This window comes from Rhinopithecus roxellana, chromosome 18 (assembly GCF_007565055.1).
Source record: "Rhinopithecus roxellana isolate Shanxi Qingling chromosome 18, ASM756505v1, whole genome shotgun sequence".
Taxonomy (NCBI): domain Eukaryota; kingdom Metazoa; phylum Chordata; class Mammalia; order Primates; family Cercopithecidae; genus Rhinopithecus; species Rhinopithecus roxellana.
In genome coordinates, this window is record NC_044566.1 from 89,416,674 (window position 1) to 89,429,316 (window position 12,643).

Consider the following 12,643-nt stretch of genomic DNA (forward strand, 5'->3'; position numbering starts at 1 on the left):
ACCTCTACTCTCAGGGAAGCTATGCCTCTTCTGTTTTTCTGGGGCAGTTGTCCATAACTCATTCTTTTCTGCCAGCGACTTCTCCACATTAAGTTGCATGACATCACTCAAACCAATGAAATGTCAAGGAAGAATGATGGGGCTTTTTAAAAAAATTCCATTAGAAACATAAATACCTGTGAGCAGAAAGCATTATTTTTTTTCTCCTTCTTTTCTTAAACTTGAACATGATGCTTGGTTGCTTACATTCATCATATGTAGATGAATGAATGTTCAATATTTATTAGAAAATAAAGGAGGATTTGATCGACTCTGTTTTAGATGTTGCATTCTTCACTTCACCTGGTTATGTGTGCACCTGAAGAGGGTTTAAGCATTGGAAGCAGCTCTGCTTCCACAGTGCAAGACGAAAGAAGGCATCTCACTTATTAAAAGCCAATCCTCCCTATAAATAGTATCCCTTTATGCCTTCTCAATAGTTGTATACAATTGGTTACATGTTTTGTGTCTGTATTATCAACAAGACCCTCTCAAACCAATACATGATTATTCACAATCAAGCCTAACCTATTACAATATAAAACCTATTCATTAAACAGATGTCACCCTCTTGCTTCAATGTCATATATTTCAGTGCAATAATTTACACTCTTTCTTTTTCCACCTTGGCTTAGTTTTCTATTGCTGTTGTGACAAATTACCACAATATAATTAATGGCTTAAAACTACACAAGTTTATTACTTACAGTTCTGGTGGTCAGAATTTCTTTTTTTTTTTTTTTTTTTTCCGAGTCTGATCTTACTTATTTGTTACTCAAAAAATCTTATTTCTGACTAGATTCAGACTTAGAAGTAGAAGCTCGCAGAGAGGAAAGTCTGCGTCTCTTTGCAATTTGTTCCTGGCCTTTCTCCTTAGCCTCCTTCATTCTTTTGGCCAAAAGTTTAGCATATTCTGCAGCCTCTTCCTTATTTTTCTTAGTACGCTGCTTCTTCAGAGCAATACACCACCATTTGTGCTGCAGGACACGTGGAGTAACAAGAGGCTGAATCTTGGGTGCTTTGGTCCTAAGTTTCTTACCTTCTTTGTTTAAGGGCTTTCTTACAACATACTGGCGGATGTCATCTTCTTTAGAGAAATTGAAAAGTTTGCGGATTCTGCTAGCTCTTTTGGGGCCCAGGCGGCGAGGCACTGTAGTATCAGTCAGTCCAGGAAGATCCTCTCCTTTTTTTACAATAACCAAGTTGAGAACGCTCAGATTGGCATCCACAATGCAACCACGAACTGATTTTCTCTTTCTTTCTCCCATTCTCCTTTGTCTGTAACAGAAATGCCCCTTACTCAGTAGCAGGCGGACACGGCCATGGGTCAAGACACCCAGCTTCATGGGGAAACCTTGTTTGTCGTTCCCGCCACTGATTTGGACCACATAACCCTTCCATTCTTCACCCAGAGCGTCAGCAGCAACTTCTGTGGCCATACGCTTCTCATAAAATGTACGAAGTTTGCCTTCATCGTCCACTTCAATGAGTTTCTGGCAGCCAGTGGCTGGGAAGGAGATGTTCAGCTTCATCTTGAAGCAGCTGAATGCCTCTGAGGCGCCATGGAAAAGAGCTAGAATTTCAAAATGGGTTTCACTGGGCTATGACTGAGGTCTTGGCAGGATTGCACACTTTCTGAACATTCCAGGGGAGAGTCTGTTTCTCTGTCTTCTTCAACTTCTAGAGGGTGCCCACATTCCTTGTCTTCTGTTCCCTTCAGGATCTTCAAAATCAGAAACAAAGTATCTTTATTACATCTCCTTGCTTGCTTCATTACATCTCCTTCTCTGACTCTGACCCCTATAAACCTTACTTTTATAAAATCCATATGATTACATTGGGCCAACACACCAGGATCATCCAGGATAATCCTACTGTCTCACGATCACCAACTCAATCACATCTTCTAAGTATTTGCATTGTGTAAAAAACCACATTCACCGATTCCTGAGATTAGGGCTTGGACATCTTTGGTGAGAGATATTATTGAGGACACTACATACTCCCACCAGCTCTTTAGCCTTCTTAGTTTTTGCCACCATCATTTCACTAAAATCACCCTGAACAAATTCACTGTGGGTCTAAATCTCTTAAGTCCAAAAGATAAAAAAGTTTAGTTCTCATATTCTTCCCAGCATTTCAATGCGTTGACGCTTATTTTAAAAAGAGTTTACTCTTGAAACACTTCTTTTTTAAGTTTTCTTGACAATATACTCTCATGAGTTTACTGGTCCCACTTCCCTTAGCTTATCTGTACTTACTCATATTTAAACAAAGAACGCACTTTAGATATGGGATTTTAACTCCTAAATATGGTGAGTGCATTTTCTGCTGTTCTTCGCTCTTCCTACCTGTTTGCTCTCAGAAATATAGACACAGACTTTAAGCTACATGATTCAATTGTTGTAAATTAATCATTGAGTAGAATCACTTAGGACTGTGAGCTTTCCAAACTGGGGGAAAAATATATCTTTTTTTTTTTTCTGCTAGATGAAGTGAAAGAGCCAGGAGACAGATATTCTACCATCTTTTGTGCTTACCTCTTCAATTATGACTATGCTCAGGCTTCTTCCTGATTTTATTCTCTAAGACAACAAGGTTCCACTACATCCGGACAACCTCTGCCAGCTTCACATACAATGTAGTCACCATGCAAAGCCTAGTCTCCAAAATAGCTCTTCTTGCATACTAGGATTCTGGGAGATCTGTTTCCATCCCATCATTTCCCTGGGTTTTACCTTCCAAATCAGGAATGTGTAGAATTCTACTAAGAAAAGTGATAATAGTAGAGTTATACAAAAATTTACTCTTTTCTTTGCTCATTTCCCATGATTCCTCAGTGACACTTGGGAAGAAAGATGTGAGCCCTCTCTCAGCGTGTTCTTTTAACCTGCTATCATTTCCATTTCTACTCTACAAATTTAAGGATATGAGGTGACACTTTTCTTCTATTTCTATGGCAAATGGGAATGTTCTTGCTTGCTGTGGAAATTGCTTTTGATATTTCAGTGACGATCTAGAAACAGAGAACTGGATATCTCTGTTTAAGCTGCTACTATTTTAGAAATAACATCACACATTAGGATGTTTTTGTGTATATGACTTTTGCCACTTAAACGAAATCTCCATATAGAAGGAAATGAGGGGAGTCTCTACAATCAAAAAATGTGTCTCTTTATCTTCAATTTTTAAATGTGACTTACGTGTTCTCTTATACTCTGGTGTAAGCTGCGATTAAACATTTCCCCTCAAATGTTTCATAAAATGGAATCCAGAGGAGAAGGAAATCTTAGATATCACAAATAAATTTATAATATTTATGTGGGAAGCTAAATATAAGTATGCAATTTGAAAACAAAAGGGAAAGAATAAAATATATATTCAAAAAGAGATTCAAGATAAATATACATATATACACATATATATGAAAAGAAAGTCATAGTATTTTTATAGCAATCTTAGATTTTAGCATGAGTGAAGTGAAATTATTTTTACAGAGTTGCTTATTTGCCTCACTTCTGTTTGACCTGGAAGTTACAGAAAAATATGATTTGATTACTTATGTCTTCCATTCCTTTTCCTCAATGCACACTGTGGCTTTGAAGCTTATTACACAGAAGGATAATGGATATCAAAGAAAAAGAAGAAATAGCACACCTTTGCTATTTAAAATAAAGTTGCTTTGTGCTGGAAACTGGAATTTCCATTCTAAGAAAGTTTAATCCAACTATGAATAGCTCAGTATGTGAAATAATGAGTCCAAGAGTCAATAGACACTTTTCTCCTATAGCAAAGGTCACAAGCCTCCGGTTGTCCACACTGGAGCTGTTTTGGCTTTCAGGGTACATGCACCTCATTTGAAAAGCCTTTCTGTGATTGCTGCTGTGTCTCCATCTGTTAGAGCACAGCATATTTCAAAGGAGAGGGTGGCACATTCAAATGCTGAATTTGGACAAGAATCTTAAGAACAATTATTTTATAGACAATTACAAAATGGCATTTGGTCATTTCAAGTAACATCTCAGTAGGATTCCACTTCAGGGGCATTGTCATTTTAAACATTGGTTGAATGCAATTTATTTTTTCCAAAAATACCAGATGATTAATTAAATTATACATTTAAATGGCCATTAAACTAGGCAAGAATATTATATTTTTAAGGCTAGCCAAATAGCACAAATAGATGAAAACATTAAATATCACTATGGTGCAGCATAAGGTGAACTAAATAGGGCCTCCTGCTTACAGTTTTGCCCCTGCCAACCCTCTGCCTCCATCACTACTATTGCCTTGCACATTATCTTAAATTTAACAATTTGAGATCTGTCTCTTTGGGTCTACAGGTACATCTCTAATACAACTGTTAAAATATAAATGTAGCAGATAGGTGATGTATTCTCTTATTATTTATCATCCAGGGAGTTGTTAGAAAAAGCAGCAATATCAGAGCTACTTAGGGTTTTGGGAACAGAGGGATATGATAAAAATGCTGAGTGTTTAGAGGAGAAACACTGTTTCTATATCAATTTTGCTGGATAACTGATTGTACTTGTTATAAACTTTCAGGAGTAGGCTCACAAAATGGTGAAGATTGTGAGTTCTAGAACCAAACTCAAATCTAGATACCAAGGTTTGAATCTGGGCTACAGCCATTACAAGTTATGTGAGTTTGGTTGTGCTGTTTAACTGCTTTCTGCCATGGTTTACTCTGTTGTAAATAAGGGTGATGATAATACATACCCTATAGGTAAGTATTATATTAATAAGAAAAAATCAGTTAGGACAATCATGGCCTATTTTAAGTGATGAATAAATGTTAGCAAATGTCAAAAATGTGAATGTTTCATAATACACAGATAGCTTTCAAACTACATGTTCCTTAGACTGAAATTGCCAACAACGTAAAGCGTTCTCTTAATATTAATAGTTTTATTGTAAACACATCTGTAGTAATATTCTCTCTAGTTAGTTTTACCTGTGTTTATAGATGAATTTGAAACTCCTATGTACATTTTTAAAAAATCAATGAATACTTACCAAGTTGTTTAAGTGTGTGCCATTTTAAGGTCTAAGCATATGAATTCCACTGACTAGCATAAATGTGGGCATCTGTTCCTGTCTTCTTATAACATATTAAGCATTTTTAATTTAAATCTAGCAGTTTGCAATTAATTTAACTCTTATATTTTCATGAAGCTTTTATCTATTTAGAGTTAAAACATGTACTCTACACATGGCTACATATTTTCAAATTCTAAAAACCACATTTTAAAACACCATAAAATGTACTGTTTATTTTTGTTTACTTAATTATATTGTTCTATATAACTGGAAAAAAATGGTAAGAATAAACTAATTTTTATCACTTCCCAATGATTAAATCATAGACTCTTTAATTTTTCCTCATTCTTCATTTAAACGTCATATAATAATTTGGTTTATTTTGAAAAAAATTCTAAAAGAGTGAAAATAATTTTAAGGCATTTCTAAAATTGGTGGCAGTATTTAGAATGCAATGTTACTAATTATTAATGTTTTCATTCAGTGTTGGTTTTTGAGGTTTATGGATACTTCTGTGTTTATGATAAATGTTTTATTCAATAAAATATGATATGATAAATAATTATAATGGATACTGTTTAACATTCATTTAATATTGCTTTACTAAAATTACTGTGCTGTACTTTATGCTTTCATACCAATTTTTAAGTTTTGTATTCATATGTGCATTCCATATTTACCCTGGTTACTTACGTTACTGAACAGAATGCGCATAAAGTTTAATCTCAGAAATAGAAAGTACTTATTATTATTATTATTTAGCATCTCTATATCTAATATGCAAGCCTATGTTAACCACGATATTAGCCTAAGTTTTAAAATTTAGTTAGTGAGCAGAGCCATGTAGGAGTAAAAACCAAATGACTTGGGGCCCAGTGACCCATTTAATCCTCACAAGTAAGCTAGGCAGAAAACAAGCCATGCATTCATTTAACTATTTAGGATTTGGGAAAACTGAGACACAGAGAAGTTTAGTGAATTTTAAATTTTAACCCAGTAGATAAAGTTCAATTGAACAGTAAGAGATAATTTTTTAAAAAAGTTTTAAGATGGCCGAATAGGAACAGCTCCAGTCTCCAACTCCCAGCGCGAGCGACACAGAAGACCAGTGATTTCTGCATTTTCAACTGAGGTAATGGGGTCATCTCACTAGGGAGTGCTGGACAATTGGTGCTGGTCAGCTGCTGCAGCCCGACCAGGGAGAGCTGAAGTAGGGCGAGGCATCCCTCACCTGGGAAGCGCAAGGGGGAAGGGAATCCCTTTTCCTAGCCAGGGGAACTGAGACACACAACACCTGGAAAATCGGGTGACTCCTACCCCAATACTGCGCTTTAAGCAAACGGGCACACCAGGAGAATATATCCCACACCTGGCCGGGAGGGTCCCACGCCCAGGGAGCCTCCCTCATTGCTAACACAGCAGTCTGCGATCTAACTGTAAGGCAGCAGCGAGGCTGGGGGAAGGGGCGCCCGCCATTGCTGAGGCTTAAGTAGGTAAACAAAGCCGCTGGGAAGCTCGAACTGGGTGGAGCTCACAGCAGCTCAAGGAAACCTGCCTGTCTCTGTAGACTCCACCTCTGGGGACAGGGCACAGTTAACAACAACAACAACAAAAGCAGCAGGAACCTTTGCAGACGCAAACGACTCTGTCTGACAGCCTTGAAGAGAGTAGTGGATCTCCCAACACGAAGGTTGAGATCTGAGAAGGGACAGACTGCCTGCTCAAGTGGGTCCCTGACCCCTGAGTAGCCTAACTGGAAGACATCCCCTACTAGGGCAGTCTGACACCCCACACCTCACAGGGTGTAGTACACCCCTGAGAGGAAGCTTCCAAAGTAAGAATCAGACAGGTACACTCGCTGTTCAGCAATCTTCTATCTTCTGCAACCTCTGCTGCTGATACCAAACAGGCAAACAGGGTCTGGAGTGGACCTCAAGCAATCTCCAACAGACCTACAGCTGAGGGTCCCGACTGTAAGAAGGAAAACTATCAAACAGGAAGGACACCTATACAAAAACCCCATCAGTACGTCACCATCATCAAAGACCAGAGACAGATAACACCACAAAGATGAGGAAAAAGCAGGGCAGAAAAGCTGGAAATTCAAAAAATAAGAGCGGATCTCCCCCTGCAAAGGAGCGCAGCCCATCGCCAGCAACTGATCAAAGCTGGACAGAGAATGACTTTGACGAGATGAGAGAAGAAGGCTTCAGTCCATCAAACTTCTCAGAGCTAAAGGAGGAATTACATACCCAGTGCAAAGAAACTAAAAATCTTGCAAAAAGAGTGGAAGAATTCACAGCTAGACTAATTAATGCAGAGAAGGTCATAAACGAAATGACAGAGATGAAAACCATGACACGAGAAATACGTGACAAATGCACAAGCTTCAGTAACCGACTCGATCAACTGGAAGAAAGAGTATCAGCGATTGAGGATCAAATGAATGAAATGAAGCGAGAAGAGAAACCAAAAGAAAAAAGAAGAAAAAGAAATGAACAAAGCCTGCAAGAAGTATGGGATTATGTAAAAAGACCAAATCTACATCTGATTGGGGTGCCTGAAAGTGAGGGGGAAAATGGAACCAAGTTGGAAAACACTCTTCAGGATATCATCCAGGAGAACTTCCCCAACCTAGTAGGGCAGGCCAACATTCAAATTCAGGAAATACAGAGAATGCCACAAAGATACTCCTCGAGAAGAGCAACTCCAAGACACATAATTGCCAGATTCACCAAAGTTGAAATGAAGGAAAGAATCTTAAGGGCAGCCAGAGAGAAAGGTCGGGTTACAGACAAAGGGAAGCCCATCAGACTAATAGCAGAATCTCTCGGCAGAAACTCTACAAGCCAGAAGAGAGTGGGGGTCAATATTCAACATTCTTAAAGAAAAGAATTTTAAACCCAGAATTTCATATCCCGCCAAACTAAGTTTCATAAGTGAAAAAGAAATAAAATCCTTTACAGATACGCAAATGCTTAGAGATTTTGTCACTAGGAGGCCTGCCTTACAAGAGACCCTGAAGGAAGCCCTAAACATGGAAAGGAACAACTGGTACCAGCCATTGCAAAAACATGCCAAAATGTAAAGACCATCGAGGCTAGGAAGAAACTGCATCAACTAACGAGCAAAATAACCAGTTAATATCATAATGGCAGGATCAAGTTCACACATAACAATATTAACCTTAAATGTAAATGGACTAAATGCTCCAATTAAAAGACACAGACTGGCAAACTGGATCAAGATTCAAGACCCATCAGTCTGCTGTATTCAGGAGACCCATCTCACATGCAGAAACATACATAGGCTCAAAATAAAGGGATGGAGGAAGATCTACCAAGCAAATGGAGAACAAAAAAAAAGCAGGGGTTGCAATCCTAGTCTCTGAAAAAACAGACTTTAAACCATCAAAGATCAAAAGAGACAAAGAAGGCCATTACATAATGGTAAAGGGATCAATTCAACAGGAAGAGCTAACTCTCCTAAATATATATGCACCCAATACAGGAGCATCCAGATTCATAAAGCAAGTCCTTAGAGACTTACAAAGAGACTTAGACTCCCATACAATAATAATGGAGACTTCAACACCCCACTGTCAACATTAGACAGATCAACGAGACAGAAAGTTAACAAGGATATCCAGGAATTCAACTCATCTCTGCACTAAGTGGACCTAATAGACATCTATAGAACTCTCCACCCCAAATCAACAGAATATACATTCTTCTCAGCACCACATCGCACTTATTCCAAAATTGACCACATAATTGGAAGTAAAGCACTCCTCAGCAAATGTACAAGAACAGAAATTATAACAAACTGTCTCTCAGACCACAGTGCAATCAAACTAGAACTCAGGACTAAGAAACTCAATCAAAACCGCTCAACTAAATGGAAACTGAACAACCTGCTCCTGAATGACTACTGGGTACATAACGAAATGAAGGCAGAAATAAAGATTTTTTTGAAACCAATGAGAACAAAGATACAACATACCAGAATCTCTGGGACACATTTAAAGCATTGTGTAGAGGGAAATTTATAGCACTAAATGCCCACAAGAGAAAGCAGGAAAGATCTAAAATTGACACTCTAACATCACAATTAAAAGAACTAGAGTGGCAAGAGCAAACACATTCAAAAGCTGGCAGAAGGCAAGAAATAACTCAAATCAGAGCAGAACTGAAGGAGATAGAGACACAAAAAACCCTCCAAAAAATCAATGAATCCAGGAGTTGGTTTTTTGAAAAGATCAACAAAATTGACAGACCGCTAGCAAGACTAATAAAGAAGAAAAGAGAGAGGAATCAAATAGACGCAATAAAAAATGATAAAGGGGATATCACCACTGACCCCACAGAAATACAAACTACCATCAGAGAATACTATAAACACCTCTACGCAAATCAACTAGAAAGTCTAGAAGAAATGGATAATTTCCTGGACACTTACACTCTCCCAAGACTAAACCAGGAAGAAGTTGAATCCCTGAATAGACCAATAGCAGGCTCTGAAATTGAGGCAACAATTAATAGCCTACCAACCAAAAAAAGTCCAGGACCAGATGGATTCACAGCTGAATTCTACCAGAGGTACAAGGAGGAGCTGGTACCATTCCTTCTGAAACTATTCCAATGAATAGAAAAAGAGGGAATCCTCCCTAACTCATTTTATGAGGCCAACATCATCCTCATACCAAAGCCTGGCAGAGACACATCAAAAAAAGAGAATTTTAGACCAATATCCCTGATGAACATTGATGCAAAAATCCTCAATAAAATACTGGCAAATAGGATTCAGCAGCACATCAAAAAGCTTATCCAGCATGATCAAGTGGGCTTCATCCCTGGGATGCAAGGCTGGTTCAATATTCGCAAATCAATAAACGTAATCCAGCATATAAACAGAACCAAAGACAAGAACCACATGATTATCTCAATAGATGCAGAAAAGGCTTTTGACAAAATTCAACAGCCCTTCATGCTCAAAACGCTCAATAAATTCGGTATTGATGGAACGTACCTCAAAATAATCAGAGCTATTTATGACAAACCCACAGCTAATATCATACTGAATGGGCAAAAACTGGAAAAATTCCCTTTGAAAACTGGCACAAGACAGGGATGCCCTCTCTCACCACTCCTATTCAACATAGTGTTGGAAGTTCTGGCTAGGGCAATCAGGCAAGAGAAAGAAATCAAGGGTATCCAGTTAGGAAAAGAAGAAGTCAAATTGTCCCTGTTTGCAAATGACATGATTGTATATTTAGAAAACCCCATTGTCTCAGCCCAAAATCTCGTTAATCTGATAAGCAACTTTAGCAAAGTCTCAGGATACAAAATTAATGTGCAAAAATCACAAGCATTCTTATACACCAGTAATGGACAAACAGAGAGCCAAATCATGAATGAACTTCCATTCACAATTGCTTCAAAGAGAATAAAATACCTAGGAATCCAACTTGCAAGTGATGTAAAGGACCTCTTCAAGGAGAACTACAAACCACTGCTCAGTGAAATCAAAGAGGACACAAACAAATGGAAGAACATACCACGCTCATGGATAGGAAGAATCAATATCGTGAAAATGGACATACTGCCCAAGGTTATTTATAGATTCAATGCCATCCCCATCAAGCCACCAATGAGTTTCTTCACAGAATTGGAAAAAACTGCTTTAAAGTTCATATGGAACCAAAAAAGAGCCCATATTGCCAAGACAATCCTAAGTCAAAAGAACAACGCTGGAGGCATCACGCTACCTGACTTCAAACTATGCTACAAGGCAACAGTAACCAAAACAGCATGGTACTGATACCAAAACAGAGATATAGACCAATGGAACAGAACAGAGTCCTCAGAAATCATACCACACATCTACAGCCATCTGATCTTTGACAAACCTGAGAGAAACAAGAAATGGGGAAAGGATTCCCTATTTAATAAATGGTGCTGGCAAAATTGGCTAGCCATAAGTAGAAAGCTGAAACTGGATCCTTTCCTTACTCCTCATACGAAAATTAATTCAAGATGGATTAGAGACTTAAATGTTAGACCTAATACCATAAAAACCCTAGAAGAAAACCTAGGTAATACCATTCAAGACATGGGCATGGGTAAGGACTTCATGTCTAAAACACCAAAAGCAATGGCAGCAAAAGCAAAAATTGACAAATGGGATCTAATTAAACTAAGGAGCTTCTGCACAGCAAAAGAAACTACCATCAGAGTGAACAGGCAACCTACAGAATGGGAGAAAATTTTTGCAATCTACTCATCTGACAAAGAGCTAATATCCAGAATCTACAAAGAACTCAAACAAATATACAAGAAAAAACAAACAACCCCATCAAAAAGTGGGCAAAGGATATGAACAGACATTTCTCAAAAGAAGACATTCATACAGCCAAGAGACACATGAAAAAATGCTCATCATCACTCGCCATCAGAGAAATGCAAATCAAAACCACAATGAGATACCATCTCACACCAGTTAGAATGGCAATCATTAAAAAGTCAGGAAACAACAGGTGTTGGAGAGGATGCGGAGAAATAGGAACACTTTTATACTGTTGGTGGGATTGTAAACTAGTTCAACCATTATGGAAAACAGTATGGCAATTCCTCAAGGATCTAGAACTAGAGGTACCATATGACCCAGCCATCCCACTACTGGGTATATACCCAAAGGATTATAAATCATGCTGGTATAAAGACACATGCACACGTAGCTTTATTGTGCCACTATTCACAATAGCAAAGACTTGGAATCAACCCAAATGTCCATCTGTGACAGACTGGATTAAGAAAATGTGGCACATATACACCATGGAATACTATGCAGCCATAAAAAAGGATGAGTTTGTGTCCTTTGTAGGGACATGGATGCAGCTGGAAACCATCATTCTTAGCAAACTATCACAAGAACAGAAAACCAAACACCGCATGTTCTCACTCATAGGTGGGAACTGAACAATGAGATCACTTGGACTCGGGGGAACATCACACACCGGGGCCTATCATGGGGAGGGGGGAGGGGGGAGGGGGGAGGGGGGCGGGATTGTTTTGGGAGTTATACCTGATATAAATGATGAATTGATGGGTGCTGACGAGTTGATGGGTGCAGCACACCAACATGGCACAAGTATACATATGTAACAAACCTGCACGTTATGCACATGTACCCTAGAACTTAAAGTATAATTAAAAAAAAAAAGTTTTAAGCAGAAAATATCCAGCAAGAAAGCAAAACTTAATACTAGCAAAAGAGTAATTACAATATAAGTCCATGAGGTGTATTAGTTTCTTAGGACTGCCATAACAAATTGCCACAACCTTAGCAAAACAACAGAAATTTATTCCCTCACAATTCTGGAAGCTCAAAGTCTGAAATCAAGGTGTCAACAGGGTGGTGCTCCCTCCAAAGGGTGTAGGAGAGAATTCTTTTCTTTCTTCTCCTAGATTCCTGTGGATTAGGGCATTCCTTGACTCATGGCCACATCACTCCAATTCGTATCTCCAGGCTTTCACTGGTTCTT

At 38.4% G+C, this 12,643-nt stretch overlaps 1 pseudogene; it reads right to left on the bottom strand.

The window, feature by feature from the left end:
* Window positions 1-824: 824 nt before the first annotated feature.
* On the bottom strand, window positions 825-1,571 carry LOC104656888 (annotated as a pseudogene).
* Window positions 1,572-12,643: the final 11,072 nt, after the last annotated feature.